General features: G+C 35.8%; 1 protein-coding gene across 1 annotated transcript in view; it reads left to right on the top strand.

Annotated features, from left to right (window-relative positions):
• PRKN (parkin RBR E3 ubiquitin protein ligase) overlaps nt 1–21,958 on the top strand; it is a 679,650-nt gene that overhangs the window by 332,280 nt on the left and 325,412 nt on the right. The window lies entirely within an intron of this gene.

Here is a 21,958-nt window from a genome sequence, read left to right on the forward strand (position 1 = left end):
AAGACAGCCACCATTGTAGTGAAGAATTACCTGAAGCACATTTATCTACTGATTAGGAGATATTTTATATGAAAATGTGAAGAGAATTGTGAAATGGTAGGTTTTGGTCAGAAGGGAGAAATGGGAAAGGACACTTGAACTCTGACTCTGTACTGATTCATATGGTGTGTGTCTTCTTGAAAGAGCTGGTTTCAGAAGCATCCTTTGTGGTGTATTTACAGAACTGGCTCTTAGGTACAGATTAAACAAAGACCAAATATCAGTCTCTGTGGAATTGGTACGTCAGCATTTTGCAGCAAGGGTGCAGACTCAGGTACTCAAAAGTGGCTGGTTCTCCTGTCCCTTCTAAAAATTCCCTGGGCAAGAGAATGGTTTGGCTTACTGTAGTGCAGACCCCTAGTGCATGTTTGTGCTGCTAAATGCAAGAGGGCCAAAGGCCAATCCCCAATCCCAAGCCAGATGGAAATGCCTTGGGTTGGTTGTGGAGCTGCAACCCAACCATTGTAGATCTGCAGTGAAAATCCACCTTTTATCCTAGCAGTGAGATGGAATGGAAAAGGGTTATTCTTGCCCCCATATTTCCACCTGTGTGGGGCCCAGGAAGTTTTCAGAAGAGCTCACTGAAGGGCAGCAAAGGGGTAAAATTTGCTGAATAGCTGAGCTTTTTGGGATAAACAGTACCTATCTCTGGACCTGTGTCCACAGGGTTCCCAAGGACTCAAAGTATTTCTAGACTGCAGGAAAAGTTGTCTGTTCCTGAGAATTTACTGTGTTTTTGTTAAGTACTTATTTAACAGAAAAAAAAAAACCACAAAAAGCATCAAAAAAAAAAAAAAAAACCCAAACGAAAAAAAAAAACAAAGAAAAAATCAAGAAAAACCTAAGAAAACAGAAGGGAAAAAACTTGTATAAAATCCCCTTTCTGCGTAACATTAAAAAAAGCAAAATATAAGAAATTTGTTCTGTCTCATCATGTCAAAATATTGATACACATTTCTATGATAACTCTAAATTTTTGAGAATGTATTCATACATGAAATTCTGATTATCTTTCAGAATTTAGATTTTTTTTTTAGAGCTATAAAAGCCTCCCATGCACTTCTGTGTAATACTAGACATTTGTAAGTGATACCAAAACCCTATTTTATTTTTTTTTATGGCAAATTCTGCAAGTTGTTAAAATAGAATTTCACATGTATCTTTGGGTGGATGAATTAATTTTCCAATTAAAGCTGTACAAGAAATTGGTTTAGTTTCTGATTTTGTCTTTTACCAGTTTTAAGAAGGGCCAAATGTAAGTTTTGACCATCGGAAAGAGCAAGATCGTACAATAAAAACTTTTATCAGTTATGAAAAGGTCATTGTAAAATCTTGAGCTACTTAAAAAATCTCCACTCAATTTAATTTTTGGGGGTTTTTTTAACTATCCAATTCCTTTCTCCAACTTAAAATTCATGTAATATTTGTATGTAATTCCAAGAAATTACATAAACAGCCGTAATCTTTTTACTTCAGTTAAATATTTAAGTGATTGTACTGGAAATTACTTGATAATACGCTTATGAAGTTGAAAAGTAGCATTTAGGGCACTCTGCAGCTTAGAGTATTTTGTGAAACCTACCTTCATCCTTCTGTAGTATTCATGGGAAAAAGAGGATTAACTGTATTTGGTACATTAGCTAGTACTTTGTATTAGCTTCACTAAAGTAAAATAAGAAATTTGTGTCTGTTCTTCAGAGTAGATTTTTCTTCTTTTTTTCTGGATAAAACCCCAAACCAACAACAAGACACCAAACAGGAAAAGATGACAACGAGGTACTGTTTGCATTTTTAAGTATTTTTGTTTTCAGCAACATACACCGTATCTCTAGGTGTTTCCATCAATTTATCATTGACAGTTAGTCCACCACAGGCAGAGAGATTAAGTTCCAAGATTCTTGGCACAGCATTTGCATAGTTTTAGCAAGGTTAGCAAAGCTTATAAAAATCTTATATAATGCAGTAGTCTACTCTGCTATATAGAAAAAATACAAAGTGGAAGCAATGATAATCTATTGCCAGTTTTTATTCTTAAGTTTACATTAGATACACTTAGTTTGCCTTAGGTTTTTATTTTATATAAATATTTTCATGCAAGTCTGACCCCTGGAGTGAAATAGTTGAAAGCCAAACACCCTTGTTAGGGCTGAGCTAAATCCATAGGCAGTATTCCATGTAGTGTAATGCCTTCCAATGTATTCTGCTTATCTACAGCAGAGTTAGAGTGAATTGGCAGCCTTTATGCATTTTTTTTCTGTAGCATTCAAGGTGATGGGTTGGTATTCTATGTCTTTGAAGAAGCTTTAATAGGTTGAGCAAATGGCTGGAAGTTGAAACAAATACTAAAACTGTGCAGTCCTCAAGGGAAGGTCTGCTTTTGTCAACTGTTTCCAGTAGAAATAACATCAAAAGGGGTTAGGAGTACCCCAGGGTACCCATAAATCAGGCTCAGGAATAACAGCAGTTTTAAGCAGTGTAAAAATAAAATGTGTAGAACAGAAATGCCTCACGTCATCTTTCACGAACTCGGTAGGGTACAATTCCTAAAGGCACCATTATTTTTAGCTTTCAGCAGATACAGATAAGTGTAAAAGATATATAGGACATACTGTCACTTAATAGGTAGAAAGAATTCTCCAGAAGGAGCAGAATTTGGTGTTGTGTTATCAGATATTTTTTTTTTTTCTAATCTAATAAAACCCTGCTACATAGTCTTGAACAAAGAAATGCTTTGCTTTGTTTAAACATTGGAATCTTTTATATTTATATGCTTTTCTGCTCCTTGGACTTTCTAATACTGGAGCTGGGAGTGAGAACTTCTGCTAGCGGTGATGGTAGCTCATATGCTGGTTACCCTTCAAGGGTAACTGTGGTGTCATGTCTTTGTCATAGTTCTTTTCAGGCAAATCAATTTGGACTGTGATCACATTAAATTCCATGGGCAGGAGAGTAATGGAGAAGGTCAGTACTAAGAGGGGAAAAAAGTGAGTGTACTATAGGAAGTCATGTTGGAAATTCAATGGGCAGCTCTCTTCTTCTTCCGACAATAAAGAATGAATGGCTGCATGTTGTTGGGAATAACAGTGTGTTAATCTGGTTTGCATGGGGTTACTTTGGGCCTCCTAAGCTTCTCACTAGCTCTTAGTCAGCCATCTTTTTCTGTCTTTTTTTTTTTTCCCCGAAGTCAAAATACAAGTTAGAAATGTTTTCCTTCCAGCAGCAGTTTGTGACATTTTCCTCTCACTCCTGCTTGCTCATTTCCTCACTTGTAGAGTCAGAATTGAGACAGATGGAGGGGTTTGTTTTGTTTTGTTTTTTTGTTTGTGTGTTTTTTTGTGTGTTGTTGTTGTTGGGTTTTTTTACATTAGATAGTGTTCCTAAATTGGTAAGGGATAAAATTGTTTGCTTCTCAATAAATACATATGTAAATGATTTCCTGTAGTGGCTTTTACCTATAGGTTTTGTATACCAAAAGAAGACCATCTCCCCAGGTATATTATGGGGATTAGGGTTTTTCTAATTTCCTATTTTGGATTTTCATCTTTATGATGTTATTGTTGATACAGGTGTGCTGTGGTCCTTATTGACCTACATTTTGTACTGTTTTGTGCATAAATGTTGTACTTTGCTTTGAAGTAAAATATTTGTTAAATTGCAGTTTAAATATTTGTTAAAGACACCTGAAATAATTTGCTTTGTCTTTCTTTCTTCTTGTAAAAGATATATGGTATTAATGCAGGTTTAAAAAAAAAAAAAGTGGAAAGAGTGTCAGAGGAGGAATATAGTAGTGACTATGACAAGAAGTAGATGAGGCAGCAGGTCAGCCATGGTATTCAAAACCTTTACACTATGAACAATTCCAGAATCTTTAGTTGATTATTTTAATCCAATGCTACAACTGAAGAGACAATTTGCAAAATTCAGCTTTTGATAGAGATCCACCAATTAGCTCAGTTGGTTAGAGTGTGGTGCTAATGCCAATGTTGTGAGTTTGATCCCTGTACAGGCATTCACATAAAAGTTGGACTTAATGATTCTTGTAAGTCTCTTTTGACTCAGAATATTCTGAGATTTGTTTGAGAACTGTTAACATTTTCTTAGTGAGGAAGCTGTGCAAGTTTGATTCAGGTCAATTTTGCTGTTATTTGGAGTGAGTTTTATCTTCAGTTGTTTGAGAGTTTGACCTTCTGTTGTTTTCTGAGATGAAGATGCAGACCATGCCCATTAAAAGACATTACCCATAGGATGTTTTCAGAAGAGTAAATAGCAACATAATCTACACTTATAACTACTATTTCTCTTTGCTTCTGGGACATAAGATTCTAAATTTACCCTTTTGAGCTATTATAATCCAAGCAAGTTATTAAATCTATATTTGGCTCTTCTTTTTTGAAGTACTTTTCCCCTCTTTGTGACTCGTCTTGATAATGTGGTCTCTGCTCCAAATCTCTGTTAAATTCTGTTGTCTTTATATACCTTGAGTAGTTCAAAGAGCAGTGGAAAAAGATTGTGCTAAGAATTAAATCTACTTTGTCTAAGCACTATGACCATCAGGGACAATGTCTACTGCTTTATTCCCTAATGTTCTCGAAATTAATGAGATTTCTTAAGAATCACTTATTTAAAGCAGGAAATTAGATATAAAACTAAGAACTGTTACTAATTGATTGAGAGCTTTTTTTTTTCTTTTACCCAATAAGGCAACTTATAGAATACTCTTGTTACAGCTGTAATATTTAAGTTCTGATACAAGCAAAACCATGCAGAGAAAACCTTTTGTTGAGAATTCAGGTGATTTTTTGAAATGTGAATCAAGTCTGATAATGCCAGTAAGTGGCCTTCATTTCCTCTGAGGTGCACACTGCAGATTTGAGACTCAAAGACTTGTACCATGAGCTACTGGAAGATGTGCCTTGTGCATGAAATTCAGTTGCCTTAGTCTTTCTCTTGAGTTATAATCACTAGAATAGAGCAGCCCCCTATGGCAATGACAGGACAACAGTGCAGTTCTTACTGCTCTGCCTCTGAATCTCTTACGTTCTGCACTGCAGCTGCATCTCAGCGAGACAGCTTCCAGCATCAGCACATCTGGGAACAGAAGAGTGCATTGGCACAGCTGTTGCACTGTCACATTGCACATACCCTTTGCCAGCAGGGGACAAGTGAGGAGGATTTTATACAACCTCACTTGTGTCCTATGCTGGACATAAAGCACAAATTTCTCTTCATCTGGGAGAATAAAGCCTACCTACCTTTTCCTTCTTTATGAGACTGAGGTTTTTTTCTATGTCATTCCTTTGCTTGGCATATATCTTAGTGTACAGTTGACAGAGAGGATAAATGGAAAAGAATGCTTTGACTGCTTGCTGATTTTTTTTTTTTTTTTAAATTTGCCCACATGTTTGTGAACATAAGTATAATGGTGTGTGGTATGTCCGAGTGTTTGAAACAGCCATGAGTGAGGATTTTTATGTCACAAATGAAATTAATTTCTGATTTGAATTTATTTCAATAAAGTGCATTTCCTGATACACCTGGGATAAAATAAATGTCATGAATTTAATTTTGCATTTGACATTTCACCTGAAGCCTGCAGATTCCAGAATATTACCAAAAGGGTCTATATTATATGTTGTATGTTCTCTGCTGTTCTAATTTGTGGTGATTACTACAGTGAAGTGTTTTTGTGGATTTCTTCACTTATGTATTTCATTCATGTCATGAGACACAACGACTTGGAAGTTTAAATTATTTGGGACTAGTCAGTAGCTTTATTGTGTCAGGCATCCAAGTGTAACCACATCCAAGATTTCATGGACCTCACTTCCAAAATATTCTGAAGAAACCTGAGCATGAATACTTGCATATAATCAATGAAAAATGATAGCTAATGAATGTTATTCTGTTCAAGTAGCGTAAATTTAAATGGGAAAGTCAGAATTTATTTGCAATGTCCAAGAAAAGCAGAGTAGCAAATGTTTTTAAAACCTTTTTCAAAGAGACTCTTTTGCATGCCCACAGTGTGCCTTTTCTCCCATAGATATTTGCAGGTTCAGATGTCTGGGACTTTCTTTTCCTCCTTTTTAAAATGAATTCCTTAACATGAAAGACAAAACATTTTCATCTCTGGTTAGTTTTGCTTCAGGCAAGGTTAGTAATAGCTGAATATTTTCACCATCTGATAGTGGTGTAGTGACCTATGAGAATTGTTATTTGAGGTCACAATCTAGCTGTCTTTGGAGAGATATCTATATTGCAAAGGCACCATCATAAGTAATTCTAATTAGCAAGCCTCAGCCTTTCAGCAGAGACCTGAGGTCTAAAGGAACAAGGTGAACAGATTGCAGAGATGTTCCTTTCAGGCCTCAACTGAGGCATTGAGGGAATGGTTTTGGGAGGAATTCAGCTGTTGCTCTCTGCTGAGCAGCCAATGGTTTGGCATCATGCGCTTGAGTAAGGGGAAGGAATGGAAAGCGTTTGTGAAGGATGTGGTTGGCTTTTACAACAAAATAAGAAAACAAGAGTGAAAATATCCAAGAAAGAATGAAGCTGCCCAGCCGCAAAAACCCAAATATGCACCCAACAGAATAATTTCATTTGCAGAAACTTAGGAAAAATTGAAAATAGCAGTATTGAGCAAATATGCCAGGACATAATTTCTGAAATCAAATATGTGAAGGACTATTCATAAGACAGAGAACCTATCATAATATGTAGAGAACTTTATGAAATCTTACTTGATCCTTCATAGAGTCACCTAATGATCCTGTATGGAACACTGTCTGCTGTCCTGGGTAGTGTTTTGGAGAGCTATTCAGTTTCTCAGTCAAATAGCTCTATAGGAATTGTTATGAGATTTCAAAAATGCATAATTCAGGTAAACATGATGGAATTGGATGGCACGTGTTTACTCACTGGTTCCAATTGATGTCTGGGGAAAGGTATTACTCTCAAATAATATAACTATATTTTTGATGTGTAACACATTCGGGGGCTTATGGGTACAAAATTTTGGGAATGCAAGGGACGGATTGAGGAATATGTTGGAGAAATATGTTCATTTGTGTACATATAATAAATAGGGACGCCTGCTATATTTCTCTACAAACCATTGTGTAGAATGAATTGTCATAGCAGTGTACTGACTGACAACAGCATAAGGAAAATAATTCACACATTTTCTACTGACAGTCTGCACTGAGCATGCAAAGCTCTTAGTACATTGCAGCCTTGATGGAACTGTAAGAGAATTTATTAATTAGAATTACTTTTTTTGCTTTTTACTTATCAACTCATGATCCTTGATAGCTCTCTTCCCACTTGTTAATTATTTGGATGTTGTTAAAAGTTGCTTCAGGAAACAAAACTCTTTCTGAAGGCAGTCTTAGAAAGAGTCTGTTACTTATTTTGTTCTGTAAGAGAAACCAGTAAGGATCTAGATTTTTTAGATCTTCAGAGAAATTCCTTCTTCCTCCTGATGAATGTATTTGTATAAAACTTCATTTAGTAAACTTAATTATATGTTTACTTTAAAATATAGCATTTTTGGAATAGTAAATTATTGCAATAGTTGTTGTATACTGATAAATTATAGTAGAAATTTTAGTGTAAATTGTGCTGTGATGCACTAAGTTCTTTATCAACTAAGTTGCCAGCACAATTAAAGTTTGCTTATAAAGGGAAAATCCAGGGAATGTTTTAGGCAGGGGCATAGAAAGTAATTTCAGTTCCATTGTGGAAAATAGACAAAAGTCAAGTTAAATTCTTAATACATAACTCTTTTGATCCCGGCAAAATTACTAATTTGCAGTGTGGTTTGAAATTTATAGGAAATGCATCATAATCAAAGTCAATCAAAATCTGTTAAGTTCTGTTAATATCTATGACATAGTAAGGGAGCTGTGTGCAGACATTTGAAAATGGTTGAAAATGTACACAATTAATAATTGTGTACAAGTATCAATAATTTTCCCTGTACAAGTTTGTAAATTATAGTGATACTGCAATACCATGTGAATGTAAGAATACTACTAGAAAGTTATATTTTTATAAGAACACATTTTTATATTGTTACAAACTCCTAAGACTTGAACTTTCATTTGACATGTTTGTTTTAGTTTATGTTCAAGTAATTCTATATCACTGTACATTGAAATGCAACAAGCAGGATGAAAATAAGTACATTGCCCATCAAAAGTGTTTGAATTATTTCTTTATATTTTTTCAGTTACACTGACATAACTTTCTTGCCGAGAGAATGTCTTACAGCTGATCTCTAAAGATCAACTCTTACTGTGGTTGGACCTGGTCCTGAAAGAGTTCAGTGGTAGTGAAAAGTGAGTAAAATAGAAGAGAAAATGTGTTGCTGGATAGCAAGATAAGGAAGCAATGATATCTACTCTACTGAAGACTACTCTGCTGAGGGAGATAGCATAAGTGTTGCTTTTCTGTGCAGAGATTTCAGAGGTTTTCTACCACAGCAAGCTTTGACAAAGCCCTCCTCTGACTCACTTTCAGTTTTGCTTTCATTAAAGGGTATGTGCACCTACCTGTTTACTAAGTAAAATGGAGTTGTGATTACTATTTCATGCATATTTATAAATAATACATACGTGTGTGTATACATATATACATTCTTATGGACTTATTTCTTTGTCTTTCTTCTCTGCAAGCAATCTTCAGTTATTTGAAGTGCATTACAGTTATGAATGTCTTCCCCCCTCACTATTCTTATTTCACTTTACAAAGGAGACAAATCTGCCCATATTTCTGGTGCAAGTAGGAACCAGACAGTACTCTTTTGGCATGCAAATTCCATCTGTATTTTACAAATTACTCTTTCTTTTTCTTTTGTTTGAAGCAACAAATAGAACATTCATGCCACTTCCCAAAAGGTATGTTCTGTGTAACCACTAAAGGCAGTGTCAACCTAACAGCTGCCAAGAAAACAGGACCAGCCTACTGATGTGCACAGTGCAGGAAAGATGACTGCACTCAGATGTCACCTCTATGAATCTGTCCAACCTCTTTGGAAACAGGCTGACAATGCTGATGTCAATCTTGAACTGCACTTAGGAGCAAGACTATGCCTTTGCTCCCTATGGATTCTCTAACCTTGCTGGAGTTTATTGGATTTCTTGACAAAAGTTATATTTATTCACTTCTGCTATATGTGCCTCAAAAGGTGTCAGAGCATGTCCTGATCAGAAAGCAGGTGGTGACAGTGATGCTGCAGTATGGTTCAGTCTGGTTATATAAAATAGAAAACAGCTTCACAAATTGATTATTCAGTTCAATGCATTTGTAATTTAATCTTGTTTTTAAAGTAAAATACTAAAACAAAAGAGAGCATTTTAAAGACCTTTATCATTGAAATTTGAGAAATAGCTCTTTTTCTCTCTTGTCCTTCAAATATATCCATAATTTCAGGCAAAATAGTCATTATTGTTTTGTGAGGACATAATTATGCATGTATCTGCTAAATTCATTTTAATTAAAAAGACCTTTCTTTCACCTTGACCCTCTAGACTTTGATTATGCAAACAATTTTGTGTTTTGAGTATTTTTTTAATATATAAGTGTTTACAGGTTAAGACTTGTGTGCTGCATAACTGCAGATCATTTTCACATAAATAGAACTATGACTTTTCCAGAAATAAGTATCTTCTACAGATGCACAGCTTGTCCCTCTTGCATTCAGCTGTGACCTTGAAAACTGATTAACAAAATAGTACTCTGAGGGATGCAGGGCTTCACATAAAGCAAGTGAAGCATGTACAGGCCCTTGAGGGGTGCTTAGAGTATCTCATAGACTCTAATGGTAATTCCTTTCTCTTTTAAAGCTATTAGGTGATTCTGACTTGAGGCAATCCATAGTACTTTTCTCTTTATTTAATTTTTGTGCTACAGATTTTATGAATTATCTTATTACAACCCCTGTTTGATGTTTTAAAGACAAAGTATGTCTTTGTCTGTATGTCTGGGATCTATGTGTATGTGTCTGGTGTCTATATGTATGTCTGGTGTCTATATGTCTAAGTGTCTTCTCCAGTCACTCAGATATTTTGGGTTGTTTTATTGATTTTACATGGCATAAACTTTGGCACAGTAAGAAGATGAAAAGTTGTGTTATGATTGTCTATGCCTGAAAACAAAGTGGTGCTTGTGCAAAGCATGTAGAGTGCCCTGCATTTAAGACCTCATTTCCTTCAACAGGAAGAAGGACTATTTGAAAATATGCCGTTTTCTACATTCCAAAATGTAGTACATTTATTGTTATTTAGTAACATTGGCAAGCTTTGAAAACCTGATTTCAAAACATAATTTATTAATTAATTAGAGACTTGTAGATTATTGTACTTTTGACTTTCTCACTCTATGTTTGTACTTGAATTATGTTTTCATTAATGAAACATGACCTTCTGGAAGTCAGAATTGAGAAATAAAATACAATTTAAAGCATCCTACACATCCCTCTCAATCTTGCTGCCAATTTTTGTGTGTTTAAAATCAAATTTATATTACATGAACAGGGATATAAGGTATTGTTTATTAAGTCACTAAACTAGTAGAAAGTATTGAAAGAATTGTTGCTAGTGAAAAAAAAGAACCAGAAGGCAAGACTGAATAGTAGCTAGTCTTAAACATCTGTAATGTGCCAAGGTACGGAAGTATAAAATGTAGCATTCCCTGCACCTCTGCTTTTCGTGTTCCTTGTTAAAAAATCTGGTACCAAAGTAGAGTTTTGTTTGGTTTATAGTCTCCCAAAGTTAAGGAATTCCAGTTTCTGAAGCTAGAAAGAATCGGGATAACATACAGATATTAGCTGGCCACTTGACAACTTCTGCTCTGGTTGTAGTGCGCTTCCCTATCTGGGGCAAAGAAATTGAATCTCCTGAGAATTTTTGTTTTTCTTCTCTAATTTCTTTCATTTAATATAATGTGGTGTTTATAATAGCAAGGAATAAAATATTTCTATAAAGGTGTCCTACTGTGGCGTTAGGGTCTCAATGGTGGTTTCAGTTCTGCCGAAGACTTAGAACCAAACTGTGACCTCACATCAGTAAGTAGTTAAACCTGTGCTTGCTGCATCTGATTAATCCCATCAATACCAAAAGGATATAAATGCAGGTGTATGTGCTTCTCTTGGTCAGGGCCCAGACTCATCCAATGTAATCATCCTGCACTTTTTGAGTGATATCCTCCAAGAAGTAGTCATGGAATGTCTTTAATGAGCCTCTCAGTGTGAGGTAGGCTTTATAATGCTTTTCGTCACAGGAAGCAGAGTGAATATTCAAGGGTGGGGATTGGTTTTTTTTCTTTTTAGAATAGGACAGTTCTGGAAATGTCTGCTGTCATGAGAATGAATTTCACTGGAAAGAGCTCTTGTCTCAAGCCTTTGCTGTCTTTTCTGATTATCCGATCTAATCTGTATGCATATGAAAAATGTGGTTTGTATGATTTATCTTCCACTTTTCTGGGTGTCCTGATGCCTTGTAATGACCCTCTGTTTTCAGAGAGATATTTATGGTTTTGATCATACTGTCTCAGATCTTCCTTCTTTCTAGAATATACGTTATCTGTATTTGTAGCTCATATCGTATTTATCTCAGGGTTAAAGCATTAATGCTAAAGCATGTTAGAAGTGTTTCTTAGAAAATGATTATTTTTCTTAGCATGTTGAACAATATTCTTGGCCTTTCAAAATGTGTTACAGAAAAGTGAGCATTCCTTTGGGTTCTAGTTGCTGATCAAGAAATAGGATGCTATTACTCTGTGTTTGTGTTTGTTTTCTTTGAGTTTGTTTTTTCTTTTCCAAATGTTTGAAAATGTTATTTCTTCTTTTTCTACAAGATTCATAAAATTGTATTAAGCTCCTAAGGAAGTCAGGAGAATATCCTTTGAATTCTTTTCTTCCCTTGTCTCTTTCCTTCTCCCTGCTGTGTTTAATAGATTCTGCAAGGAAAAAAAAAATTTTTTTTTTTTTTAGTTGAAGGAAAAAAGGAAAGGGGGAGGAAAAGGGAATGAAGGCTTTACATTATATCTGCCAAGAATGTTCAAGAGATCATTTTTGATACCAGCAAGCATCTTTAATTCTTTTTTTATTTTAAAAGAAATTTGTTTTCTAATTGTTTTATACAAGCAGTACACAGTCATGTAGTTGAATTTTTAAGATTTTTTTAAAATGCAGTATGAAGCTGATTGGGCAGTATTGCATTGACCTTGATTTTAAGTGCTAATGTTGAGTAATAGTTTTTGACACTTGGGTAGAGTATTCCATTAAAATGGCTATCTGTAAAAAGTTTTTTCCATTTAGCATTTATTGATATCTGTCTTATTGTTTACCATATGCCAGATTGAAAAACATCCTACAGGTAAAAAGGTTTATTTTCTGAATTTTATTTTTTTTTTTAACATTCAGTAGCATTTTTAACATTGCATTGCAGTTTTATTTATTGTATTTTAGTATGGCTTTTCCTACTGTGCATATAATCATATGCCAATGAAAGATTGATTCTGCAAAGCTGTGAGTACTCAAGTTCTAGAACAGGATGTTATTTAAACATATGCTTGACTTTGAACGTGTGAGTCGTGGCTAAATATTCCAAGAGAAGAATTATTATTTTCATAAGCTTTTTTTTTCCCAGTTACCTCTTACAAGTTTTTTCTTCTCTAATAGCTTGTCTTGTCAAGGTTACATCACAAAATGAAAATTTTTAGAGCAAAGGTACACGGATACCATAAGAGGAGATATTTGCAAAATCTCAGTGGGAATAACAGTCTGTCTCAAGGTAGATGAGTTTCAAGACCTGAGGCATATAAAAATTTACATTTTTAGTGGTAATAAGCTTAAAATACAAAACTGATTTGGGAACTAAAAATTGGAACATTCCTCCCTTGTTTGGGTATTGGAGGTTCTCTTGTGGATTCTTTTTTAAAAAATAACTCTTGGTCTCCATATACTATCATGTTTCTCTGATATTTAAACTTCTTTTCTACTTTAATGGGACTATACTTTTCTTAAAATTACTTAGAGTGGGGTTACAGTTCCAGTTAGTACAATAAGCATGAAGTCAATGTTTTGTAGGAAAAAAAAGCTTAGTTAACTATCAGCAGAAATCAGAGAAGTAACAACTTGATCTACACTCAGTTGCCTGTAGGTGAAATATTCTGTATGTATTGACACACAGTCCACTTTCTGCCTTGGATTTCTGAAATGCTGCTTGTGTAACTGGCATCGCAATGGCTGCATGTGGAAAGGAAAATAAATGAGTGAAGACTTTCCAAACTCAGACCTATACTAACATTTTTTGAGTGTTCATTGCCTATCAGAGAAAAAAAATATTGGGGCCACAACAACAACAATTTTTACAAAATTTGGCCAGTGCTGAAGAGCACAAATGCGTGGAACCACTACACCTGTATGAGGTTTCTTCAGATACTCTGTTATTGCTTGTGAAAATTGAGCAATCATTCAGCAATGGTGCGTTGAATACTGTGAGGTGGAATGAGTACCTTTAGCACATTAAAGGTTATCATATACTGTAGCTTGACTGATGCTCTAAACATTCCAAACTTTTTCTTGCAGAAGGATGTGCTATCAGGTTTGGTCTGATTATGCCAGCTGCTTCCCTCATGTGCTGAAAGAAATATTGGAAGGCTTGCTTGCTTGCCTTCTTCAAGGTTTGACTTACAGCACAGCAAAGTGAGGTAGCCTACATTTTCTAACTGTGGGACCATGATAAATTATAATTTTCCCATGCAGAACAGCCTTTTTTTTTTCAACATTTTGCAGATGTGAGAAGTTTGTCTGTATGGTTGCAGTCATTATGTGCTCTTTTTCGTTTATGCAACTTTGCTGTTTTGCTCAGCTAAGTGGGGTTAGCATAAAATTGGCATGACTTGACTGAATCAGCTAACATAGGTGGCTGGCTGCTTGCAAATTGTTGGAAGAGGCAAGCAGCCAGCAAGGGCTGTTGCACAGCCAAGAATATGGTATGCATTCAGGTTCCAGAAAAATTTTTAGATTTTAAAATAAGATTTGTCACTGTTCATTCTTGGCAAATTGTTTCATGGTGAAAATTAATATTTGGTCAAAAGTTGTTAAACCAATCAAAGTATGCACGGAGCAAATTGCAAGTAAATGATTTTATCCCTTGCTTTAAAAGATTTAAAGAATTTCTCACCGGTGTGAGACTAGGGGTTAAGTATCAAATCCTGGTGAGAATGTTAACTGCTGCCACGGGTGGGATTTTGGTTCTGGGTTGGAAGCCCAGTGCAGAGAGTCCTGTAGGGAGTATTGGTTGCTTTGTTTTGTTTTTTTTTTCTGTATTATGTTTTTTCCAGGAAGGATTCAGAAAATATTTGTCAGAAAAACTGGCTTCTTGGACAAAATTGCTTACAATGACAGAAAAGGAGATAAAAACCAAAAACAAACCAGTCAACACCACCATCCTTATTCATTCCAAGACAAAGAATTTTAAAGATAGTGGAAAGTTGTATTCAACTATGTTTTTATACACAATTGACAGTTCATGGATTCAACATTGAGCGATCTAAAGAAAAATAAATTTTGGACCTTCATAAGTTTTAATTCAAGTGACATTATTTCCTTAGCCTGCTTCGCTGCTATCAGATTCTTGATGCTTTGTGGCTTGTGTGCTTATGCTTGAGTATGTTCTCCCTGTCTCTGCCAAGTACCTACCTCTCCAACTCATTCTACCATGAAAGCCCTGACTTAATTTCTTCTTACATTTGTAAGTTTTTCCTTTTTATAAACCACCCCAGAGTTCTAGTGTATTTGTATTTGATTGGCAACTTCCAGTTTTGTTTGTCTGATTAAAAAAAAAACCAAGGCAATTAGAAAGTTTTATGGAGTGAAATATTTTATGTGCTGATTTTATGAGTAGAGCTTTATTGTCATAATCTTAAATGGCAATGACATGAATTTTCTCTGCTGGGTGAGTTATTAACAACTTCTGAACTCCTGCCTTCAGAATGATCTTTTTTTTTTTAAATTTTATTTTATTCTGCTTTTCTAAATCTCTTTTAATGATGCCTTCTAGGTAAAGAGATAATTTCATGGGAACTTCTGAAAACAGAGCTTTGTGGCTGAAGCTTTGCTTTGTGACCTACATGTATATTTTGACAATCAAGGTTGTTGAAATACTTTTGCCCTTCAAAAGAGTAAAATAAATAATTCACAAAGCATATTTTAACCAAATACCAAAACAGAGATATATTTACCTTGGAATGTAAAGGCTCATTAAATTAAATGCCTAATAATTGAGTCAAATATAAAGCTGCAATTCTCATAGCTGTGGGATGCTGCAGCAGTGAAGATAACTTGCCAAGGTACACCACAAAAGCAGGTTGATCTCCTGCATTTGTGTACTTCTTTGCATTTTATCTGGACAGACCATTCTAGTGACCAGAATCACATCCAGCTTGGTGCTAAATACCGAATTGCACCACTTGCTTTGTGCTTCTTTATATCCCAAAATTTAGCTTTTCATAATGCCACATATACCAGGTTTAGATACATGTGCTCAGAAAAAAGAAAAAAAAAACAGAAAAATGAAGAAACAAAAACAACAACAACAAAAAAACCCAAACAACAAAACCTTATCAAGATTACCTTTCCAGTGTAGGATTATTCTGTTAGAAAGTCCCTGAAGTTTTGTCTAGATTGAAAGACCCATTAGAAAAGGACCTGTAGAATATCTTTCTGAAGTTTGTATTCTGCATCTTTGTAAGTTTTACCTTGAAGAATTCTTTTCATTTTTTACCCTAAAGTTTCTGATACTCCATTTTACTTAAGTGTTTCTCAGTAAACAATATGTAATTTAGTTGTTTCCCACTATCAGTTGGCTATAGAAGGATATATTTTGCAGTTGTTGATTCTGAATCCCAAAACAATAGGCATGCTTTCTTTAAAAACTGTAGCTTTTTTTTTTTTTTCTTTAAATCTCTCATTTGCTCTGCTTCTCTGGACTGGATTGATGTTTTTTTATTTATTGTCATACTAGACTTTTTTTCTCTATTTTCTGCCCTTCATTCTCTGAATTTTAGATGAGCTTACATTGTTTGATTTGAACTAAGTGAAATGCTTTGAATCAAGAATTGCATCTCATTTGAGGTTTATTTACTGTCTAGAACTCTATTTACCCTGAGCACATGAAAATTATTTCTATGTGAATCTTCTTTTGCATGTAGCATTTGGATTTGGGGCTAACTACTAGGTAACTACTTTTGACAAAAAAAAATTATTCATATTTCATTTTTGAGCCACAAAAATAATTTACTTTTCTCCAGTAAATATCTTCTTGGAGGTTGTGCACATTTGGCTTTTCACTTTTGATACTTCATTATGTCTTCTTTTTTTTTTTCCATCCATGACAGATTTCTTCTGCCCTGTCTTCATTTCAAATTCATTGCAGTGACTGACCGTTCATTTGAAAAATTAACTTAAAATTACCATATGTCCTCTCTGAACTGAACTGAGTTCTGTTCTTCACTGCTTCCAAATTTCTACAAGAATCTGTTTCTCTAAATAGTTGGCACTTCTAGGTGTTGGATAGCAATTCTGAAAACCCAGTTCCATGACAATTTCATATTTGGAGTATGACTAAATGAAATAGCATACTTCTTTTTCAACTTTTAACTTAGTGTTTCAAAATTAAAATACAAGGGACTTCATAACCATTGTAATTTTGTGGGTGATTGAGCTGAATATATGCACTTTTAGTTTAGTAGACAGCAGGAAAAACAACCATGTATATTTTTTAGAGACAAAACTACCATGTATATCTTTTCTATTTTCATTTTTTCTTACTGCACATCCCACAGCAGTACTCCATTCAAAGTTTGGGCTCAAACAATAGCAGTAGTCTTCTAAAATGTTACCACTGTCACCTGTATTTTAGAAGTTAAGTGCCTTACTTTCTCCAGTAATTGATTTCAAGCTAAACTATTGTTAGGCTTAAAAATAATCAAAATCTCATTTTCTTTCTTATCTTAGATTATTGTTAGGGATGTACTATTCTTATTGTTCTTTTCCATAATACTTTTCAGATAAGTGTTCTTCCAGAAACTTAGCAATCACACTTCAGTTCATAATCAGTCCATAATCAGTCAGTGATGTGTTGTGTGTGGGGAGAATGTCACTGACTAAAGAACTTTGCTGTTGCTGGCAGTGTCTGAAGAAAGATCATTTTTGTATCACTCTTGCAGTGTCCAAGTTGTTGGGCATGTGTACAGGTATCTCATAAAGAAGCACTAAGAGTCTCAGCATAAGGAAAAATGTTTGTGCTTCTCACCAAGGAATCTGACTACTCAGATGTGAAGTGACTCCCCCTGCATTTTGCACTATTTTGCAGTTCCATCCAGGATATAGAAAGGTTTCTCAGATGCCAAGTCCATATGAGCTGATCCTGGGCATTCTTTTTTGAAAACTAAAGAATTACCAATTTGCAATGACGTTTCCAGACTGTCTCCTTGACTTCCTTAGAGTCCTGTTTCTTGGAATGTATCCATACTGCAAATGCTGTATTACAGAAATTTCGGTTTAGGGTGACAATCCTGTCTTTCCTATTGTTTTGGTCTCATAATTTTGATCAGTCAGCCAACTAACGCAGAAGACGCGTTTGTGAAAAAATACAGCAGAAGCGGCTCAGATATTCTTCATGTAAACAAGGTAGTCACTGAGATATAGGATGTGTGTCACTGTAAAAGGCAATGTTCTTGTAGCTGAGATGAAATTCAGAGATTTTTGGTCACTGTTGCATGTTTCAGCAGCAGCCTGCAGAAGGCATTGGGGAACAGTTGGAGACAAAAGCAGGTTTAAACAACCATTACTTTGATGATGCCACAGCCAATGATGTATCAACTAGACAGTCTAATTTTTCTATAGGTAGGAACATATTTTTAATTAACTAGTGTATCATTTTATTTTGGGAAGTGTTGAAAACATCCCTCACTGAAGAAGTAATTTCTGCTTCAGTTTTTTTTCTGAACAACTCACAAATCAGTGCAAGGCACATTTCACACTCAATGTGAAAAATCATAGCTCTCCATTTTATGGCAGGGATTTTCATGGACGGACAAGGTAAGTCAGCCTAATTCATCCTTTCTAAAAGATTAATTTCTAGTTCAAAGAAACATTCTAAAATGCGCCGAAATGTAATTTTCTTTGTATTAGTAAAATATTAAGGAAATGTATTAGTAAATGTGAGGATATGAAGAATTAGGGTCTCTTTCACTGTGAAAGATGTGGTCTTGTGGGACACCTTGCCTTCATGAGGCAAAGCACTGGAGGAGACAGTGCCAATGAGGTTGCTTTTTCTTTGCTTTGGTCTTCCAACAGCAAGAGCAAAATAGGGAGACAAGCAACCCTATCTAGGTGCAAAAACTGTAAGCATCAGTAGATTGATTAAATGGGCTCACCCTGAGTCCGTGCTTGCATTTTTTTTTAAAGTCTGTAAGATTAGAAACAAGCATTTTTAAAAAACCCAAACAAGTGACTCTGGTAATGGTGCTTCACAAGGGCAAGGCTGAGACTGGAGTCCTTTTCTTGACAGGTGCGTTTGCTGACCCATATGGCAAGCCACAATTCTGGAAGAGAGGCGCACCTTGCACATTTGGTTGCACCTCTCATGCCCTCTTTTTAAACAAACATTTACTGTTTATTATGATGGGAAACAATAATGCTTAAAAAAAACCATAAGTAACTCAGAGTAATCAGCTGCTTTGCAGGCAGACACTTCCTGAGTTCCCTGGGGTTTCTATCAGCAAACTGTAGTAATGATGCTGATTTGCACAGAGCTATTGTTTCAGCTGTAAATACCTGAATTGATTACCCAGGAGCCCTGGTCTCAGTGTAGCATTGTTTTCCTTTGTTCTTTATTGTGTTAGGTATCCTGCATAGCAGGGGGCCTGTAACCACGGCAGAGTCACCTTGGGACTTCAAGTATGGTAATCTAAATGAATTCTTTGTTACTGTAAATTACAAGCAGAACAGCAGCAGCCTGCTGCCACTTTTATAAATATGTATCGTTTACCTGCCAATGAAATTATGGTGAGGGATAGATCAAAGTGAATTAGCACTTGTCAAGCAAATTTGATTAGTCATTTTGGACTTTAATTTTATTCCTTTTTCTCTGATTTGTGACACAGTAGCAAAATTAATGGTTTTGCTCTCCTTATAGGCAAAGCTGTTGATCACACTAAAAGTTGGTTTCAGAAAATGCAGCACTGACAAGTGAGGCTTCTGTACAGACCACCTTGATGCCACATCTGGTGCATGTGTGGTGCCCACAGTATTGGTATGCACTTGTACATGGTGAGGTGTGAGCTCTGTCTTGTGTACATCTGCACAGTGCTGGCTGTGCAACAGAAAACCCCTGCTCTCTTCTAGTTCTTGCGGTAGGACTGCTCTCCTCTCCCACCTCTTTTAGCCTTTTCCTTGTAAAATAGGAATTTCTGGTTTAGCTTCACTTTACAGTGGCTGAAATATTCCAAGAAGCCATCAACATTTCTTTCTTTTTAGGTTCAGCCTGTAATTATCACTTAGCAAACGAGGCCTCTTTATAGCATGTGGTGTCTCTTCACCTTAAAATAGTCTCAGACAATAAATTATCTACCAGACAAAGCAATTGTGTTCTACTGTCTTCACATGCCTAGAAAATATCTGAAAACAGGCACTTGAAAAGAAACATTCCTATGAAGATCAGAGATGAGAATAAAGAAAACCCATCTACATTTGGTAGGGAGAGCCAGGTCTCACAAACAGCTTTTTATTGTGCTGACCCAGATGTGCAGATAGAGCTTAAAGATACATGTTAGCCAAGGGGAACTCCTTCCAGAAGAAGCAATACAAGACAGACATGAGAAATCAGTGGAACTGGGACAAAATAGCAGGAGTTTTCTTCTGTTTTTTCCCCTTCCTTGGTATGCTGTGAGGCTAGAATTCATTTATCTTACAGTGAAAGGAATGAAAAAAGAAAACATTTTCACTATTCTTTGTTCCTGGTATTGTTTTGCCAAAGCATCTGAACAGTCCTATACATGCTTCCTAAAACCAACAATCCCTTGAAATTAATTTTAATAAAACATGAATGATTCTGTGATCGGTACATTACTCAACCCTGCAGCAATAAATTAAGGACACATGCCCCAAGGGGAAATTCTGCCCTAAACAATCATGTTCCCACAGAGTAGAAGTCTGAGATACTGGAACATTGAAATTGTGAGAAATTAGATCCTGATTCCACAAGCATATGTTAGCAACAATACTGCAAGTAGTCTCCAGTGGCTTTAACTGGCTAACTGCTTATCTCTGCTATAGGAGGATGCACAGTCATGCCCTCTGTAGATACTTTTCCAGATGCAGTCTCTGCTGAATTATTGGCTTTTTTCAATGAAAATACTCATACCATTCCATGGCAGGGCTTTCCATGGGCAAGTGAGCCAAGTCAGTTTGCTCATTGCCTTTTAAAAGATTAATTGTAACCATCCTGAATCACAGGTCCCAGGTTTCTGTTCTAAATGTGGAAGGCTTTTGTGCTTGCTTTTACTTTTGCAAAGTAAGCAATGGCAAGATTTAGTAGGTAAGAGTATGCTGTATTGTGTTATACTGCATTTGGTTTTCTCAAACACTTTGTGGTAGTTGACACAAACCAACTAGTCCAGCATTTAGTAGGCTAAATCCATTTTGTAGGCTAAAAAATTGTGTAGCAGGAGCCAGAACCAACACATCAAAGCTTGCAAGGGGATGCTGAAATAAGCAACTTGTGTTTGATAACTGCTGAGCCCTTGGGGATCTTGTTTACTCTCCAGGGACTTAGATATCTTCACAACCTTTATCAGTGAGATTATTTGCTGAGTTAACAAAATGCTAATCCTCAGGCATTTCTACTAGTGTAGAGAATTTCTCCAGGTAACACAGGGAATTGAAGAGCAGGGACAAAAGTCTTCTCTGCGCCGCTGCTTCTGCTGGCAAGCAGACTCAGGAACTCCTCCTGCCATGGTGCAGTGCGGGGCTCCCGCAGTGGTGTGCTGGCAGGCAGCTGCAGGGCAGCTCCTGCAGGCAGCAGATGGCAAAGAGATCCACCCCAAGCTCTGGGCGAACTTCGGAATGCTCAATTTTGTCATCCTGCTTTAGTTTAGTACTTAGCTCCTCAAGAGAAATATCATCTGTGCCTCTGCCTTTGATTTTATCTACAGCGGCAGTGTAACTCCCTGACTGAGGCATCTGGTTATTTCAAAACAAATAACAAATGTTATTAACATAGGAGTTGTGCTGTTGTTTTCTTATATGCCTCTTGTGGCCAAGCAAGGACTAACATGAATTTAAAACCAAAAAATACTAAAAATCTAAGGGTGTTTAGTCCATCTGGATGCGTAGAAGTTTTGCTACAGCTAAATATCAAACAGCAGGAACAGAGAATGGAAAAAATGTAACCCAAAATAACTCATCAAATGAAACTAAGTTTACTTCAGATATATTTTCTGTAGCTGAATTACCTTAGGCTTTGGCCAGGATGATCACAAGACTTACTCATCAGTGCCTTTTATTCCAGTAGTATCATCAACTACTTGCTTTTCAAAAGGTTTTGATAATTGTTAGAGGCTTAAATACATATTTAGAGTCAAACTGGTTGTGTAGAAACAGGTTTTTTAAGATTTCAATTCTAGAATAATATATGGGATAAATTACAGTGTTTGGATATCTTCCAACTGCTGTATCTTAGACAGTAACGTTTGGTTACTGATTCTTATAATTTTGCCAAGCTCCAGTGAAAAGGCAAGGATTAGTTTGGCCTGTGGAGACTATATGAACTAAAATTCAGTTTTGCATGAGAAAACAAAAAAAGTGACTATACTGGTTGAAAAATTACTTTGGTGTTGGAAAGGGGATTTT

Source organism: Fringilla coelebs (assembly GCF_963513975.1).
Source record: "Fringilla coelebs genome assembly, chromosome: 3".
Lineage (NCBI taxonomy): Eukaryota > Metazoa > Chordata > Aves > Passeriformes > Fringillidae > Fringilla > Fringilla coelebs.